Below are 19,721 nucleotides of genomic sequence, written 5' to 3'. Positions count from 1 at the left end.
GCTCCTTACCATCCCACGTGAATTTTGCAAAAGTATGCCTACCTAGATCTGGCTCTCCGAGAGCCTTGACAATTTCGCTACACCGCACGTGCATGATGACTGTCTCGCATGCCCTCCCCCACTCCTACCATCTAGACTCACCAGAATTTCTCACAAAGTGCTCACTGCTACATGTTCTACCGTTAGTCGCATTAGCTCCGTAGCCTTAAGCACACTCCTTATTGGCCAACTATGTATCATCTTTTCCTTGTTTACCCACCTCACAGTACAGCAGTACGCCTTTTCCACCACTGCCTAAGTTGTCAGTTAACACCCTTGTTCTCACTTAAATGTAAACAATTGTTCCCCTTCCTAATCCTTCTTTTCCTCCCCTCCTATCTGTCCCAGGTCATTCAGGCTCTATTATACAGGCATAATACCCGTTGTCCTGATGATGATCCGTGTATTCCCCCAATAGATCGAAACGCCGTTGACACTTCAGTAACACCTTATACGCCCTAAATATTTTATTTGAAAGTGTAAAGGTGTTCCACGTGATTTTTTCTTTGAAATTGTTTACTGTTTTCTCATAACAAACCATGAGCTTTGCCTGAGCCTCCTGTTGCTTTGTTTTGTCTTGTATCCCCTCTAGGGTGGTCAAACAGGACACAGGCTTGTGTCCCACTTTATGTACTAATGTTTAAATGTTTGTGTATCCACTTGTGAGTAAATATTTGATCTCTGTCCGGCTGGACAAGTCTCTTCAATATAGTACCGATTGAGTCTATATTCATTCCTTTTTTTTATCTTGAACTCTCGAGGGCCCGTTGTTGTTAAAAATAATTAACTCCCAGGGTCCAATAATTAATTGCTTGCATTCTGTTAGAAATGGGGGTCTCTAGTTGGCAGAGGTAGGTACCTTTGACCATGTAGGGGCCCTTGCTTCTAGTCAGGGTAAGGGGGGTACACTCCTGGATAACCCCTGCTCTCCCCCTTGGTAGCTTGGTACGACCAGACAGGCTTATCTCAGAGGCAGTGTGTAAAGCATTTGTGACCACATACAGTAATACAGTGAAAACACTACAAATGGACACCACACCAGTTTAGAAAAATAAGTGATCTTTACTAGACTTAACACAAGACCAAACGACAAAAATCCACAAGACTGTAATAAAAATAAGTCTTTAAAATGGTAGAAATAGCTTAGTTCAATGTAGATGGTAAAAGTGACACTTTACTCTCAAAGTACCTTGGATGCGTCCCGCGAAACAAATAAAAGGGTCGCAGGGAAGGTGATGCGTCGGTTCCTTGCTTCGGGGGAGGTGATGCGTCGGTTCCTTACTGCAGCGCAGGGGAGGTGATGTGTCAGTTCCTTACCGGAGAGGAGGTGATGCGTCGGTTTTTTACTGCGTTCCGGTTACGATGCGGCAAGATGGCGCCTCGGTGCCATGTGACAAAATGGCGTCTTTGATGCAATGCAACCACGTGGATGCGATGCGTGCACGTCCGACGGCCGTGCGGTGACTCTGTGAACTCATGAGCCGCGAGAGACCTTGCGACGCGCTTCTCCGGTGATGACACGGCGACGCTTCTTCGGTGATGCGACACGCTTCGTCGGTGATGCGACGGCAAACAGCTGCGGCGGCAGCACGCTTCTTCGGCGATGCGACGGCAACTGCTGCGGCAGCGACACGCTTCTTCCTCGATGCGTCGCGCTTCCAGCTCCCAGTGACACGCAGTCTTCAGAGGGCCCAAAAACAACAGCAGGCACTTCACTGCAGGTAGAATTCCCGGCAAGGGAATTCAGAGGGAGCTGTTGGTGAAGTCTTTGTGTCCCTGAGACTTCAGAACAGGAGGCAAGCACAGCTTCAAGCCCTTGGAGATCTTCCTCAAGATAGTAAAAGTACACACAAAGTTCCTTTTCTCCTTTCCTTGGCAATAAAGTAACCACTGCAGGCCAACCCCAAAAAGCAAACAGCACAGGGGCAGTCTCCTCCTTCAGCTTCCTTGGTTCTTCTCCTTAGTGATCTAAAGTTCTGGGGTCTGGGGCCCAATATATATACTGTAAAATACTTTGTCCACTGAAGGCAGAGGGCGTCTGTGCCCAGCCAAAACCAGTTCTGTGCTGCCGGGTGCAGCTTCCTAGCAGGAGGTGGAGACAGCATTGCTAAAAACAGACCTTGCCCAGATAGCTGAAAGGAAATCTCCTCCCCCTACTCTCTATTCTATGAGGGCTCAGGTCAGTGAAAGGAAATCTCCGCCCCCTACTCTCTATTCAATGCATGTCCTATTCAGCCCAGCCCTGACCCATTAGACTGATGGAGCCAAGGCCCTCTCCAGCCCCCGTCACTCACAAACCAGACATGGAATACACAAACCTAGCAGAGATATGCTGGATGGTTAGGCAAGAAAATACCTACTTTCTAAAAGTGGTATTTTCAAACACAGAATGTAAAACTCACCCTCACTAAAAGATGTATTTTAACACTGAGTTTAGGCATACTAAACTCAAATTTCTACCTTGTTCACTTGGTCAGTTCGGATTATAAATTGTTATAATCAAACTGCCAATTCTGGTCTAGGGGAACAGGTAGCCTTGCAATAGTGAAAAACAAAATTGGCTGTAATTCACTATTAGGACATGCCACACACATCAGGGCATGTCCTACCTTTTACACATAATGCACCCTGCCCTTGGGCCTACCTTAGGGGTGATTAATATGTAGAAAATAGAAGGTTTAGGGACTGGCAAGTAGGTGCACTTGCCAAGTAGACATGGTAGTCCCAGACTGCATACAGGCTCTGCAATGGCAGGCCTGCACCATATTTCACAAGCTGCTTCTGTGGGTGGCACAATCAGTGCTGCAAGCCCACCAGCAGCATTTGATTTACAGGCCCTGGGCACACATGGTGCACTGTACTAGGGTCTGACAAGTAAATCAAATAAGCCAATCATGGAGCCACTAATTCATTACAACAATTTACAATAGGGAGCACTTGCACTTTGGCACTGAATAGCAGTGGCAAAGTGCCCAAAGCATCTAGACCAGCAAAAACATAGGAGACAACAGCAAAAAATGGAAGGGAGACCCACGCCAATGATGCCAGGTCTAACACATTCCAAGCCAGCCTGGGAGCTGTATTTAGGAAGAATACAAAAGAATGCCAGTCACATGAAAGGTACTAAGAGGGTTAATGCTGCAATAAAATGTAAGCAGCTACTGGTCTGTGCAGCCACAGTGTAACACAAGGTTGAAAACATAATAAAAAAGTCCCCCCACGAGCAGATCAACAGAACAAAGCGTAATGATATTGTACTAAGTCTCTGCTCCTTGGAGGAAAAAGGAGGGACAAAGAGGCAGGACTGTCCACTGGTTAGCAAGGAGTTTTAAAGGAAATTGAAACAAACAAATGAGAAGCAAGGAATGGCATCTGGCCCACAGAGATATATGTATACTAAAGTATACAAGAGATCGGACGCTTACGCTCGACGTAAAAAACGGAACTATAGCCACACATTCTCCTATCTGCTCTGTTTGAACTCTGTGTCACAGCCCGATCTGATAAGCAGCTGAAGGGGTCAGGAAAGATGAATCAGCTTAAACAAACTCCTTTTTTCCAGTGCTGAAAAGAAGGAAATATCCAAGCAGCAGGACGGTATGCAAACCCAGTGCCAAAGAAAGGATTTGTCTACTTCGTCATGCCCCTTTTGTACCTGCATCAGTGGGCGGGGACACAGCCCACCTTTCTAAAAGGAGATGCGTGATTGGGGGTGCCTGTGAGAAAGAGCCCAGGCCCAATCATGCAACTCCTAGAAAAAGAAGAAAAAGAACCTTCAGAGGAACGTTTTAAATTGCAGTGGCCATTTTCTGTTGGCCTTCTTGACATCACTGCAAGGGACAAGGTTCATGTTTGGGTGGACCAGGCTCGTGTTTGGGTGGGCCTGGCCCGCCCGCTACAACCGGGCCTGATCCTAGGTTGTGCCCAATGCCCAATGCCCAATGCCAAAGGGATGGAGCCTAAATGTTTCTTTGGAGCAGGAGCTGAATGCAGCATCCTCAGGCCGCAGGTGAGTGTAGGGGTTATTTTTCATTTGTTTTTCACACTGCCTAGAGAGGTCTGCCAGCAGTGGCCAGTGTGCCTCAAGAGACTGGCATATCTCGAAAGACTAGGTAGCATTTCCCTAAACATTTTGCTTTTTCTGCTTAGGTTTTGCTGAATCTCTTGTTGGGCCTCCAGGCTCTGGGTACTTTCCCGCTGTAAATACGGTGTGAAAATGCGTACACCATTCCTACCTGTGTTGGGAAGTGGCACTGACTTGTTCTGAACCATGGGCTGGGCAGCCACCGCCGATCGGTGGGTGCGCACTAGCAGCTATTGTGATTAAACTCATGAGCCGGGACAAGACACAGCGTTACTCTATTGTGTTTTGAGACCTGGGGGTGAACTTCTAGAGTGGCTGCTCAACTTCCCTTGTTTACGTCTACCTCCTAATTAAGCCTTACTACATATCCCCACCTGCTTCCAGGGGACCCAGGCTAAGTGTGACTTCGGCTGCATGCAGCCTAGTATATGGGAGGTGGGGCTGGTTATTTTCCATCTGGGGGTATAGGACAATCAGGGTGAACCAGAGGGTGGATGGAGGGCGCTAAAGTGTTTCTATCTTCATGTATGTACATAGCTTTGGCATCGTTGATTGCTAGAGTGGGCCCGGGATGGTTAGCGTGTCGCACTGCATAAGGGTGCTCTCTCTCTATTAGAGGGGTGGATTAGGAACTGTCCTCAGTGTGCATACTATTGATATCATAACTGTACGAGTGGGCCTAGTACTGCTAGTAATATTTCTAAATGTGTTTTATGCCCAAAAGAATATGAGGTTCATGTTATAATAATTGACTATGTATGTTGAATATATACTTTATTTACATATATCCTGTGTGGTTTCCTTTGTGACACTCAGTGTATTCATTGAATGTGACTGCTGTGCCTTTGCTTTACACATTGCCTCTGAGGAAAGCCTGACTGCTCAGTGCTAAGCTATCCAAGGGTGAGCACAGGTTATTCAGTGAGTGTAATCACTCGCCCTTGATGGCAGCGGTAGGTTCTGATTGGCTGGGGGAATCAGCCAATCAGAATGTGCCAGTCTCAACAGCTAGGCAACAGGGTTGTAGCTGGTGATGCAAACCCAGGCAAGCAAGTAGGCCTCTCAACAGGATACCAACATAAAAACACTTATACACACAGTTACGGTGCCTGCTATGGCCATGAGCAACCATCTACCACTTTATTTATCTACTTGGACCGAGCCTGGTCCTCGGAGTGAAAGGTGGATACTTTGTATTGTAAACGCTGGGTGGCACTCTACATTTCGAATGTTTGAAAATAGAGACCCAGGCCACATGTGTCAAACACACAAAGTCATGTAGTCTCTGACTTAGAGCAGGGTCTGGCCGTAGACCATACTTCTGGCTCCGGGAAAAGTTTACAGTCCCACACTGCAGAACCATCGCCTCTGGTTTCCCCGGTCGGGGAGCTCGTTAGTTGACTGTGTCCCTCAAGGGGTGTTACCTTTGAGATGTCCGGGTTTCCACTTTTGGGTCGCTGTGGTGTGACACTCATCCACGGGGATGACGGTCTGAACAGATACTCCTGTGGTTCTGGTGTTTTCTCCACACATTTATCCAGTATATCTGCAACTTCCTTGAACCACAAAACAAAGTGACAATCTTGATTTCATGGCCATAAAGATATAGGTAAAAATGTTGACACACTCACCTGATGGACAGAGCCTCGCACTTGATCTGCGCATATCGAGTTTCAGTCTCTGGCAGTGCCTGACTGACATATGCTACTGGGACCCATTCCTGATCTGCTCCCTCCTGCATGAGGACAGCCCCAAGGCCTACCGAGCTGGTGTTGACTATTAGTTCATTCTGTGGATGTAAATAGGCCATGGTGACTCTGTCAAGGAGGGCCGCCTTCATGTCTCTGAAGGCTTTCTCCACTGTGGGGCTCCTGTCCCATGGGACGGCAGTTTGGGCGAGGTTGGGGATCAATCTCCGCAATATATCGTCATCCCCAGAAAACTGCGGACATCAGTGGGGTTTTTCAGCACAAATGCTCGCAGTATGGTCTTTGGTTTCCCTGGATCGACTTTCAGCCCCTCTCTAGAGAAGATGTATCCAAAAAAGTCTATGTAGACTTGTGAGAAGCTGGCTTGGTATATGGTGTACAGTTATGTAAGTGTGCACCTTGCTCCAATCCAGATAACCCTTATAGTGATGTTAGTGGTCCTTTCTAAGAGGTAGATGTGGAAAGCAGCCTTCAGGCTTAGTCCAGAAGGAGTGTAAAGCTGCTTGTTTTACCAGAACATACTCTTATAGGTATAGATTAGGTGAAAAAGATCCACACAGTGTATTTATAAAAATATCTATTTATTATGAGACACTCTCTAACACATACAGATATCTCCTAGCTGGAGATATACACAATACACACAATACTTTTCAAAAGAAACAGGTAAGTAGCACGAAATAGACAGTGGTCCCCAAGGGGAGCCCAAACCATATACTAAAATAGTGGTATGCGAACCACGACTCGAGTCAAGACTATACCCAGAAGACGTAGATGTGCCGTGGACCCAAGGAACCACCCAAGATAAGTAACCAGGAGCCCCGCGGAGGCCGTGTGCAGACTGGGAACCCAACCGCAGGATCAATGCATGTCTATGGGTAAGTTGCGGTTGCAATTTCAAAGAAGGACCCTTCTCAGTGGACCCTGAAAATACCCTGTGGATGACAGAAGGTTGGAAAGCCACCCCACCCATGGATACCCTAGGAACCAGGATGCCTACACCAGGAAAGCTGGGTGCATAAGTGTGAAGTTGTGTCAGAAACGGCTGTTGAATTCAATGGAGGACTTAAGGAAGATGCCGCTGCTGGAGAAGGTGAAAGTGTCCGTTGGAATCCAAAGGTGGATTCAAGATGTGAAGAACCTGCAAGCAGAGAGGACAGAGTCCATCAGGTTCACCCTGGTTCATAAAGGTCAGGGTGGACTCGAACATATTCCAGGGAGCACTTAAGAGAAATATGCCAGGGGGTTCAAAGATTAAAAATCGTCCATTAACTCCAGGTGTCCCTTTATTGGCAGAGTTACAGGGGATATTAAAAATAAGGAAGTAGGGTCTAGAAGATGTTATGGTCCTATGACCTTAGTGCCAGCTTGTTTCAGTCCTTAAGAGTTTGGCCCAAGTGGGTCTTGGGCTTTCTTCAGGGCAACTTAAATGTACTCTCTGGTTTTGCAGTAAGGTACTACCTCGTTTCTGATAAATTGTGCAGCAAGCAGCACCTAAAGACCGTTCTGGTAAATACTTATCGATGATCAGGTACTTCAGTTTATTGTGTCCCACCTGTGAAAAAAACAGTTTTTAACTGTTAGCTCATGTGTCCAACTCACGCTACGCTCATGTTATCAATGTGGCAAGTCTATGTGGAAGACTCAGCACGCTTTGATGCATCGTGCAGAGTGTACTTGAACTTTTAGAGCACTTAGTGGGTATCTGGACCCCCCAGACCCCCCATGTGAGTGGCAGTGTCATTTGCACATTACCACACAATCCGTGAAATTAGGCGTAAGGGTGTAGTATCTCAACACCCCCTCCATACCACCATGCACCATTAAAATAATACACTCGGGTGTATTGTCACTCACTGCCAAATCGTCTATCATAGGTGATATATTATTATCTGTATAACGTTCCATGCATTGTTACCCTTCTGTGGTGAACTTATCGTTTCTCAAGAAAATGCGAAGTGAGGGGTAGCCCTATAGTCATACACTGGTAGCGCGTGACCAGGAGAGAAAAGAAGAAAGTAGTGTTTGCACTGGTCTCTGGGGGACATGTACCAAAGTACCCCCGAACATGTCGAGCGCATTTACAACCACACCCGCTCCACTTACTTCATCAAGGATCCTGCCCCGATCATTCACCTACTTCGGTCCGCGTATCCTGGCTTTCTAGAAACCTGTATGCCGGGAACGTGTCTTTCTGTGTGTGTTTGTCCCAGCATTTCCTGTCTGGTTGCAGGTGGAGCCCCGCCCCTGGTGCACCTTTTGACGTCATCCCTGCAGTCAGGGGTGGCGGACTACAAAGTCCCGAGGATACATATGAGTTCTAGTTTGGAATGTTAGTTTCGCCCGTATGTCTTCATATAGTATTGGTAGCAATCTTAAACAGATGCTTCAGACCTTATGAATATATTGGGTCAAACCTATTTGTTAGTTAAACATGACCCATGTTACCAAATTAACTATGCTTATGCGCACATTTTCACGCCCATTGTGTCTCAAGCATATAACGGGTCAGTCAGACAAATACCTGCCAGTTATACATGGGCCGCGTTGTCAAATTAGCTATGCTTAAGCGCGCATTTTTTTACGACTAATGGATCTAACAAGAAGACTTGATAGAGATACCTGCCTATGATTCTTATGTATCCATAGTGGTTCACCACATACCTAAGTAATGGATATATCTAACGGTGTCTACATTAAGGGTGCTGCTTCTGGATGTTGAGTTTCCCAATCTGTAAGAGAACTGTAAAAGTTCCCCGAATAGTACTGCCTTCCATTGAGGCTATAATTTATTTTTGAGTTAATTGGCCCCATGGAATGGAGTCTTGAGTCTGTACATCCACTGTTGTTCCTTCTCTAGTAATCTTTGGGACACACCAATAACCCCATTGAGTTTCTTAATCACAGTCCATTGGAGATCGTGGTCCAAATGTCTAATTTCAAGATGTTGGGATGTGAGTTTTGTTGCTGTTACAGCCCTATGTATAGTGCTTCTATGCTCACTTATGCTTGTCTTGACTTTCCTGGTAGTCATTTTAATATATCGGCTCTTGCAGGGACACGTAATCATATAGATGACATTTTCAATGTTACAGTTTGTGTGATGCCATTGTTTCCAAGTCTGGGGAAGGTCAATATGGGTGGTCTGGGCTATGAATTGGCATACAATACACGAGCCACATGGATAGTGCCCACTCACCTGTGGTTGATTTCACAGGGTCATTTGGGTGTTTTGTTAGGGTTTCCAACTATCAGTTTTGACCAGGGTATTCCTAAGGCTCCTGTTGCGTTTCAAAGAGAACAGGGGTTTCTCAAACTTTAGTAGGTTAGAAGTCATTATGTGCCACTTGTTATTTATAATCTTCTTGATTATATTTGATGATGAGTTAAAGGTGGTAATGCATATCAGTGAGTTGGTTTCTTTTTTCATAGTGGTTTCAAGTAAGGCAGAGTGGGGAGTGTTGTGAGATCTTTTTCGGGCTTGTTCTAGTATCCTTTTGGGATAGGCCTTCTCCTGCAGTTTTTTGGTAATCTTGTCCGCTTCTTCTTTGTAGCTTTCCAAGTCCGAACAATTTCTACGGATTCTTAGGTACTGTCCCACTGGGAGATTCTCTCTCAGGGAACGTGGATGTGCACTGTTGCAGTGGAGCAGGCTGTATCGGTCTGTTGGTTTGGTATAGAGAGAGCTCTCCAGTTTTCCACCTCTGGCTATGATGTTGACATCAAGGAATGATATCCCTCCAGTACCTCTTCCAGTAAGTGGAAGAACCTCTCCACCCTTCCGGATTGGAGTAGGGTACCCCCCTTCCTTAAGTCAAGATTTAACAACGGGACAGAGTCTAAGCCACTCAGGAATGACCGAGAGGCACGGAATACAAATGCCCACTGATGTCGAGTGTTTCCGGGAAGCTGACAGTGACCTTGAAACTGCAGCAGTGTGGACCAGGCGATGCTGTGAATGATCATGAGCCATATATGAACTGCCCCATGTCGGATGTCGAGAGCTGAGGGGTCGGTGTCCGGCGGGAGCACCAACAAGCCTTGGCAACTGCAACCAGCGTGGAAGTTGAAGAATGTGCAATGTCGGGACCAGCAAGGTCCAGGAGACTAAGCACAAGCAGGGGAGTCAGGGTAAGTCCCGAGCAATCAGGGAGCCCAAAGAATTCCAAGATGACCCTCAAGAGGACCCACAGGCTGAAGGCACTGGAGTCGCGAGAGGACCTAGAGCAGCTCACCAAAGATGCAAGCCCATGATCCGTGTGATGCAGTGAGGACAAAGATGTTGGTCACCGGAGATGCTTGAGATTGGGGCTACTTGAAGTTCGAAGATATTGGTGAAAAGAAGCCAACAAGCCTTTGCAACCGCAAGACGACACAGTGCACAGGGGTTCGGTTCCTGTGAGGGATACTGGCCTCAAAATTGGTGAGAGGACAGGGCAGGCCTCGAGGGATGAGAAGAACTACCACCTGTGTTGTTGAGCCTTTCGAAGTCCATGGGAGCCCAGAATCAGCGGACCGGTCAGCTTAGTTGTGGTGCCTGCAGATGCAGGAAAGTGACTTCTTCACTTCAAGGGAGATTCCTTCAGGTGTCTTGGATGCCCACAGGCCTTGGAAGGTTCCTGTATGGTGCACAGGCACGGACGTTGCAGCAGACGAGCAGGGTGACGGAATCAGGAGCAGCAGGAGTCTTCCAGGCCTTGATGCCCACTGCGAAGTCCAGAGTGCTCAGACAGTTGAAGAAGTGGTTTCTGAAATGTATCTTGTCCCACGACGAATCTAGGGACCCACCCTCAGGTAAGCCCTTAAATACTCTGAGGAAAGGGTTGGGAGGATACAGGGGTCCCTCCCTAACGAGGGGCTGCACAAGGGGAAGGATACTCCCCTGTCCTTTGTCCAGTTTCACACCAGAGCAAGAGCCAATGGCTCCCTGAACTGGTTTGAACTGGACTGTGCATGGAGGGCACCAAGTGTGCCCTGCACGCAGATTATGTTTAGCTGGCAAGCCCCCACACCCTGCCCCAATACCCTAAACCCGGTCTGGGAGGTGGCCACACCTCCCTGTGACAGGATACCTATTATTCTGTCTTCCCCTGGCTGAGCTTGGCTCATCAGCAGGAGAGCAGAAACATGTCTCTGGCCAGATTCAGCTCTAGCTTGCTGTCCGGGTCTGCAAGACTGTTACCGGGAGCACCGAGGGTGTCCCAAAGGAGCTTTACGGTGCCTCTCTTTATAGTATTTGGCTGTTTTCACTTACAACCCGGGAGAATGCACTACTTGGGCTGTAGGGTTGTCCTGCTCATGCAAGGGGCGCCCTCACACTTAGAACCGAGTATCCTGTCTTTAGAATTGTAAGTCCTGCTTTAGGGGTGACTTATAGGTTTTAAGTGTAGTGATCTTAGATATAGGTAAACCTATTTCTTTTGTAAGTGGTGTTAGCACCAACTTACACAGGCTGCAATGGCAGGCCTGTGGTTACCAATTGAGTGGTCTCCTATGGGTGGTGTAATACCTGCTTCAGCCTACGGGGGACCCCTGGTGTACCTATGGCCTGAGTACCTTAGTACCATATACTAGGGCTGAGAAGGTTACACCAGTGTCCAATCTGGGATGTCCCTAAGTACTTACCAAACCAATATAGGGGAGATAGCACAGAGACTGGGGTCCTGATTAGCAGGATCCCAGTCAGACTAGTCAGAAACAGCATTACATCAAGCAAAAAGTGAGGGTAACCATAAAAGCAGATCCTACATTCCTACAAGCCCTGATAAAAGGAACACCTACTTCTGTGCAGAGTCAGACCGCTGTCTGCCAGGCACTGGAGTGTGGCTCTAAAGCTGACATTTTGTTCCTCTAGACTCTCTGAGAACATGAGAATATCATCACTCAGATTCATGACTCCAAGCAGTCAGGAGTGGGTTTCTTGTATGGCATTTTAAAATACCAGTGCCGCAGGTGAAACACCAAAGCTCAGCCTCTTTATCAATGAAGGCCTACATGTGTTGAAAAAGTTGTGCTGTATCAACTTTCCAGGGCAAGTTCTGGCTGGTGAAAACCTAAGTTCACATCCAGTTTTGAAAAACATTTTGCCCCATTGAGATTTGCAACAATGTCATCCATTTCTGTGTTAAATTGAGTTTGCGCTGAATTGTCTGTTTCGATAGCCTCATGTCTATGCACAGTATTATAGCACTAGGCTGTATCAGCTTTGGTGCAATGACTAGTGGAGACACCCAGTACATTGGGCCAGTCACCTTTTCAATGACTTCGAGCTCCTCCATCGTTTGCAGCTCACAATCAACCCTTGGTCGAAAATGGAAAGGGACCCTTCGGTATCTCAGAGCTGTGGGCTTGACGGATTCATCTATGTACAACTTAACTTGCTTGCCTTTCAGCATTTCGAGGCTGTGGAAGAGCTGCAGGAACTTGGAAAGTAGAGCGTCAGCATGCGACTCGTACAACTGCTTCACATAAAAGATCAACTCGAGGTCTTTGGCTGTGTGACAGCCAAGCAGCGTACCTTTCTCGCCTTCGGTAACGTGGAACTTGCCGTGGTAACACACCCATTGCAGATGATGTCTACTTCAATGATTCCTCGTATTAGCAATGGCTTCTTTCCCTATAAGTGTATATCTTTGCCCAGCTAGGAGAGAGCAGCAGGTGTGGTGTCAGTCTTTCAAATGTTCTGGAATCCATTACATTCACAGATTCTGCAGTGTCCATGAGCGCTCTCACTGAGGTACCTCCAATCTGAATGATGCACATGGAGAGTGGTCGCCGCCTGCGTCCCCCTCTTCCAGCAAACAAGATCACAAAAATGTTGTTGTCTTCTTTGTTTGGAAGGGTACTCACCTCCATTATCCTTAGGTTCTCCCTCTGTCGTGGGGTTCTCCACTGAAAGCTGGTGCAGGGCCGAAGATGATTAGCCGGAACCTACCACCTTGGCACACTTTCACAAAGTGGTTGTATTTTCCACACTTCAAACACGTCTTTCCCTTGGCGGGGCACATACCTGGCACCCTGTGTTCTATTCCACAGCTTTCACAGTTTCCTCCTGGTTTCGGGCTAGGTGTCAGGTGTGGAAGGTCTGGTATTTGCTGAACAGCATCGACCCATTCCACTTTGATGGTGGGGTCTTTTTGGGGTCCAGAAGTTGGTGACGCCTTGCTCAGGGCTGCTTCCATCTCATGGGCCCGGGTGTTTGACAGTTCGTGCGAGCGGGCCAGTATGAGGATATCTTCGAGCAAGATGTCAGGTTTCCTTCGGATGAGGCACCCTAGTGCAGTGGACCGACTGCCTTGTATAATTTGTGCCCTGATCTCCCCCTGTTGGTCTATGCTGGAGCAGAAGCTTGCCAACTTCTGTAAACAAGCATAGAACATATCAGCCGATTAATGCTAGTCTGGAAGGCTTGGCGCAATATAAAACATTCGTAATTGGGGTTGAGTGGAGGGTTGAAGTGTTGGTTTAGAACCCTCACTGCGGCATCGAGGTCGGTGTCAGCCCCAGCGTTTGGAAGTGTCTCAAATAGCTCATACAGCTCCGCACCCCAGAAGTGTAGAAGTAATGATTTTTTTACAGCCTTATCTGTTTCCCATGTCGTGCAGAAATAGTGGTGGAGATGTACCACCCATGAACGCCACTTAGGCGTCGCTGTGGCTGGATCTTACAGTTTTGCTGAAGGGTGGTTGTGGTATCACATAGGCATGTATGTAGGGTTCAGGTTAGTGTCTGCTTGAGTTTGTTGATTTTGTTCTTGTCGCACTCATGCTACGTGACTTCAACCTTTGATGAGTTTGTTCCTTCCGTTTTTTTTGTTCTTTACCGTGCTGTAGTGTTATTGCTGCCTTGACTATACAGATGCAGTGACCATGAGGGAGTAATGTGATCGCAGGCCAGGATTGTAGGATGAACTTGGAAGGAAATTAGTGCACACAGGGCCATATTCTCAAGGAGCTATCGCCGAGTCGCGATAATTTTATCACCCCATTAACACCTGCTCTGACCTGGTGCAAAGTTGTACAACAATCGGCAACAGAAAAGGGAGCCCAGACCATAGCCACACCTGAAGAACAACAGATGCACCCGGGCAACTGAACATGCAGCCCGGAGCCCCAATAGGGCAACAACACCCACCACCTCCACCCCCAGGACCTCCCCCCTGACCCCCCTCGACCCCCGCCCAGACCAACACTGAGGCAGCGCAGACAAAGACAGCGACCTTGTGGAAATGTGGATTTTCCTGGTCAGTTATGTCCCCTATCTTGGACCCCAACGGTTCTATATGCATGTTACAAGTACATGTATGTTCCCTCCAGTTCCAGTTTCTAAGACGCAAACATATGTGTGTCTACCGTCAACATGTTCTCTGTCAGATCCGCCATCAAAGGGCTGGATATTCGATTCATAAGTATAAAAGGCCACCGACTTTATATGGCTAAATTACTCCATTTTTACAGTTCAGGCAAGTAGGCCCGATTCTGTCCTCAAAGCCTTTCCCTGCTCTCTGTCTCTGACAGCTTCAGCTTGAGCTCGCATCTGTATCCATGAACTTTGTCCTACTCCCTGTGCAGCTAACGGTGCCTGCCTCGGCCAGTTTTCGCATGCCTGCCAAGAAGCTGTATTTCACCTTCGAATTATCTATTTTGCTCTCCAGCCGATGCATTCCTGTCTAGTGATTTAGGTAAACATTTCCTTTAGCTCACAAGCAAAGGACTCAGCCTTTCCGTCCTCCTGCAAGTGATTCATAGCCCTGCTGCCATGGAAAGTTTTCTGCCCCTCGCATCTCATATAGACACTTAGACGTTTGTGCACGCACACAGTCAGTATAGACTAGATTCTGTCCGAGAGTCCTTCCTTGTGGATAACATAGTTCTCCAAACATAGGATGGTAGATATGATTTGGAATTAGGTTGACTTGACCCCCCAGACTTCTCGTCTCCACATGTAGAGCTAAATGTCAAGTCCCCTTCACCCCCTAGTTGCACGTCAATTACACGTCATGCTGCTGCGCGCGCATCCATGCCAAGTATTATCTTATAGATCCGCCTATGTCTGATAATCCTAACCAATCATGTTTCTTTTATTCCTTATTACGCCTAGTTTCAATTACGTACCTATTTTGTCACTTTTCTTATCAAATGTTACGCCTTCTACATTCGTTTCATTGTAATGCACTTATTATAAAAATACCTGTCTGTCAATAAAGTATTGTACTTCACTTCCTGAACCCTCGTGGTGACGGAACCTGAAGGCCGCGACTCGAGTCGGCCATTTTTGATGGAATAAAGCCCATTTAGAAAACCTCTTATACCACGGATTCTGCCTCTTGTTATTTTGAGCTATTTATTTTATTTTAAGATTCCGTATGAAATTCAGTCCGGTATTTTTATTTACCACATAATGGCGCCCGAATAGGGACTCTTTCTCATCTCACGCGCCGGCGGTGCGTTGCAGGCCCGGTCTCCTGCCACAGCTGGACGGACCATAAACGCGTACCAGCAGGATTTCCTGTAAGCTCCCTCCGGTCAAGCGGGGGCGACTGAGGCTGCGATCAACCCAGACGAGGCGGTGAGAAGTGCGAAGTATCCCGACCAGAGCCTAGCTGAGAGAGCAAGATCCGAGGTATACTGAGGCCCACCAGGTTTTCCGAAATCCCGACGTCCAGAGGGTCCGCTGTCCGCAGTTATCGAGTCCTGTCCATTCTCTGAGGCCTTCCGTTTCAAGGAGCTACTCGGTGAGTACCATCGCCGGGGAGGCGTGTTGACGCGCACATAGGTTGTGCCGGTCAAGACGGATTTGGGTACACAAATCCGGTCTGCACTGTTTAGCAGTGTATATGTACTGTTTAGCAGTATATCAAGTATTCCGAAGTATTCAGTTATTGTCAAGAATTCAGCGTGGTGATTAGTTAGGCAGACTGTCATCATTGTCGATCATTGTTATAATGTTTAATGTTTAATGTTTAAAGTATTCAGAAAATGTCTTGCATATTGTGGTATGAATGACTGTTCATTGTTCACTGTTCATTTATTGTGTTTTTCGTATTAAGAAAATTCAAGAGTAAGTATCAGATCAGTTGTAAATATGCCGCTCTTCTCGAAGTTAAGACAGATTACTACTAGAAAAGGGGTGCTTGAAGAAGCAGTTCCTATTCCTCCTAGGGACACTCCAGGGCATTTTATGTACCATAAACATGGCTTAGATGCCATATTGTTTCTTGATCTATGGGTAGATTATACCAAGGGATTGCCGGAAAGTCAAAGGTGGCCCGTAGCGGGAACCTGGGATGCAGAGTGCATCATGAAAGTGGAGGAAGAGTTATGGAAAAGAAAGGTCAGACAGTCACAGAAAGACGCTGTTGAGTTATGGCGTAAAGAATCTCATAGACGAACAGAAAAAGCACGTAGACAAGAAGAGAGGAGTAAAGAAAGTTCAAATAAAGTTGAAGAAAATCTATTAATTAAGGAAGGTATCCGAGTGAAATCAGAACAAGTAAATAGACAAAGAAATGCTCTTATGAATGGTATGTATCCCCTTCTAGCCGAAGGACTACCTAAGGCTGATCCAGAGATGCCAAAAGACTTGCCACCCCCATTATTTCCAATTAAGGTACATCCAAAAGGGCATCCCAGAACCGCAGAAGATGTTTTTCTTTCCTCATATCTAGACGATGCAGCCCCCGAGTATGCTAACGCCACACCACATAGACCGTCTGGCGGAGGGGTTCAACGTCAGGATCAGGTATCTGTACCCGTGCAACAGCAAGTCCCGACGCAAGCTTCGGCAAGCACATCTGTTTCCGCATCTGTCTCCGCAGTCGATTCTACAGGGGCATCGACGCCCATAGTTGCTGTGTCACGTTCGACGAACCCATTCACACCCGACGCCCCAGATGGGGCCACGGGAGGGGCTAGCAATACCTTTACACCACCCAGAATAAATAAACTTGTTTTTCAAGAGTCAGCGCATTCACGTACACCTAAATTCGTAAGTGAACGTACGCTTAAAGAACTCCTTGTAAATTGTAGATATGACCCGGTGGTTGGTAAAGAGGATGAAATGGTCCTGGCATCATTACGTATCAGGCGAGCCGCAGAGTATTTAGCGAGGTTACCAGGGATGATTACGCATCTAGATAACATATATCATTTTGTTCAAACAGGACGAGATCCAGGATGTATTAACAGAGCTATGGAATTCCAGAAAGTAGAGATACAGGGGGAACTGTTACGTTTCCTCATAAACTGTGTAATCAGAAATCAAGATCGTCCAGGGGTAGACCCGAATGCAATGCTTACTCTTACAAGATGGAGTCAGAATATATCAGAAGGGAGACACGATAAGCAAAATTGTATAATAGCCATGTGCCGAAAAATACGTAAAGAAATAGAGCGTATTCATGAAGAAAGATTGGGAACAGACGAGTTTGAGCCAGATGAAGTGTCCGAATCAGGGAATTCCGCAAGACAGTCAGAGACCATAGCCTATGTAGGCAGAGGAAGATACTGTGAAAGTACTAGATGTTTTTCTGATCCCATACACTCTGTATGTCCAAATAATAGCAGAACGTATCCGACGCCTGTAATAAATCTGAAGTCTCCTGAACATTCGTTTCAAGCCGCAGACAAGATACTACGAGAACGAAGGGGTTACCACCTCCTCGATTCCATGGAGGAGCAAGAATTAGCCAGATCAGCCGTTCACTGGATTGACAGTCCTGAAAAATACGGTGATGAGACCGTAGCACACACGTTTTTTAATCTCAGTACAGATGAACAACGTTTAGCTGGAATCTATATGATTCAGCAACTCCTCATATTATATAAGAGCCAACATGCTGACCCTGGTCCTTTACCTGATATATTAACGGAACTACTCACGAACAGATGGAGAGGTTCTAGTAACAAGCTAATTAAAGAGATATTAGTGTCACGTAAACAGTATGTCCTTTTTGTAAGTCCGGATTCTCTCTCGCTGCCCCACAGAGAAAGAACGCCGTACTATATGGATAGACAAAATCCTTTACGGGAAGTGCACCCAATAAAAGGCGAAGACAATGAGTTTCACCGTGTATTTGTTTACACACCCATATCAAAAATGGAATTATTAGAAATGAAGAAAGTAGTACCTAGTCACGACAAGGACCCAGCGGGTTTCCACCGAGAAATTAAAGACATGTTACTGATGGGAGAGTACACCTTTCCTGATATTATGACGATATTAAAGGTGCTTTTGCCTGCTGGCATTTATGAAAAACTGAAAGAAAAAGAGTGGGAAGTGGGAGACCAAAAGATAGACTGGACAGCATTAGCAGAGGAAGAAAGGGGCCGAACTGCAGGTTCAGGGCTCGGGGATAAAGTTAAACTGTTACCAGGTTTACTAGTACAGGTACTGCCACGTTTATTAACTACAAAAAAGGAAGATTGGGGTGCAATCACAGCCTGCAAACAAAAGCAAGATGAAGACACAAGCGATTATTATGCTCGATTTGAAAAATGTTTTGGTATAAATAGTGGTATAAAAGCAAGTAGTGATTCATATCCACATTTATTTGTGACAAAATTAGTGGAAAATGCATTACCTCCAGTAAAGAATAGAATATTGAAATTCGAGAGTACCTGGCAAAGTAACACTCCGTCGCAAATGCTACAAATGTTACAGTATCATCACAATAGAATTAGGGATGAACAAGAACACGAGCATAGACGCATGAAGGATACAAAAATGAAAATGCTAGTTTCTCAGACAGTACCAGCAGATGGTCACAAAAAGGGTGTGACACATTCTGGTGATTCTGCAGTTCCTGTAAAAGGAACCTGCAATTACTGTAAACAACTAGGCCATTATGTACACGATTGTCCAGTCCTGAAACGTAATATAGCTACAGGTATTGCAAAGGAGAGACCACGATTAGTTAGACAAGATCAGAATGAACAAGGAGCTATGCAGCATGGACAGTCCATGCCAGTTCAGCAACAGTCCATGCCAGCCTCACAGCAACCCATACAGTTTGTGCCAGCTGCACCACCGTTGCCTGCTACTGCCACACAAACCACAACACGACAAATGTATCAGACTGCACAGTATGAATACCCTGAATATCAGCGCTACGCATGAACCAGCCTAGAGAGGGAAGTTGACTTACCGCTTATCGAGATTCCTGTAGATCAAGAAGGACCTTATGTACATAGTGAATTATTAGGTCAAGATAGAAAATTCTTACTCGATACAGGGGCAAGTCGAACAACTATAAAACGTAGTGAAGTTCCGGGGGCACCCCTCTCAGGCTCTCAAAATGTTTCCCTTGGTTTTTCGGGAAAACCTATTGTTAATGAAGTATCACAGCCTCTACCACTTACGATAGGACCTTTGACACGAACTACAGACTTATTACTTACTAAATCATGCCCAGAAAATCTGTTAGGAATTAAAACTCTGAAAGCACTAGGAGCCATAATATGTTGTTCTCCGGAAGGAGTAAGGTTGTTTTTGCGTGATTTTAAAGGTCACTATGTGTCTAGAGACATGGATCCCCGACTACAGACTTTACCAGTACATCTATGGGCACAAGGCCCTACGGATGTTGGCTGCATGAACATTACACCCTATCGAGTTACATTGAAAGCAGGAGTGGTACTACCACGAATGCGACAATACAAGTTACCGCATGATGCTGTAGTGGCTTTGCTGAAAATCATTGATGAGCTGATTGCCCAGGGAGTAGTTGTAGAAACAGACTCCAATGTATGTAATTCACCGATAATTCCGATTCTTAAACGAACTGATCCTACTGCTCCGCCAGTATACCGATTGGTTATTGATTTGCGTGAACTAAACAAGTGTATTGTACCACAATTCCCTGTGGTCCCTGATATATCATCATTGTTGAC

The 19,721-nt window shown here is 46.3% G+C and overlaps 1 protein-coding gene across 2 annotated transcripts in view; it reads left to right on the top strand.

The window, feature by feature from the left end:
* The window catches only part of C1QL4 (complement C1q like 4), a 437,587-nt gene that overhangs the window by 169,004 nt on the left and 248,862 nt on the right, over window positions 1-19,721 (top strand). The gene's annotated exons all lie outside the window — the stretch shown is intronic.

This window comes from Triturus cristatus, chromosome 4_2 (genome assembly GCF_964204655.1).
Source record: "Triturus cristatus chromosome 4_2, aTriCri1.1, whole genome shotgun sequence".
In the NCBI taxonomy this organism is placed as follows: Eukaryota; Metazoa; Chordata; class Amphibia; order Caudata; family Salamandridae; genus Triturus; species Triturus cristatus.
The sequence above is the reverse complement of the archived record's forward strand: the minus strand, read 5'-3'. Positions and strand labels throughout refer to the sequence as shown.